Source organism: Neurospora crassa, linkage group IV (genome assembly GCF_000182925.2).
Source record: "Neurospora crassa OR74A linkage group IV, whole genome shotgun sequence".
NCBI classification, from domain to species: Eukaryota; Fungi; Ascomycota; class Sordariomycetes; order Sordariales; family Sordariaceae; genus Neurospora; species Neurospora crassa.
In genome coordinates this window covers 5,230,240-5,230,483 of record NC_026504.1, presented here as the reverse complement: position 1 = coordinate 5,230,483, position 244 = coordinate 5,230,240, and positions in this window count along the sequence as shown.

The window sequence follows — 244 nt, the reverse complement described above, 5'->3', positions numbered from 1 at the left end:
AATCCAACGCGACCTATATCTTTTACTCCTCTTCTAAATTCAATTTAGTATAATTTAAACATCAATTTAACCCTTCCTTCCTACTAAATATAAATTAGATACTTACTTAAAATATTATATTATTATTATATTTTCCAATAACTATATTTTTTCTAATAATAAGGCTAAAGTTATTTTTAATAATAATAATACAAGTAGATCTACTAAAGCTAAGGGTAAAAGGTTTTAAATTATTTCAAATTAA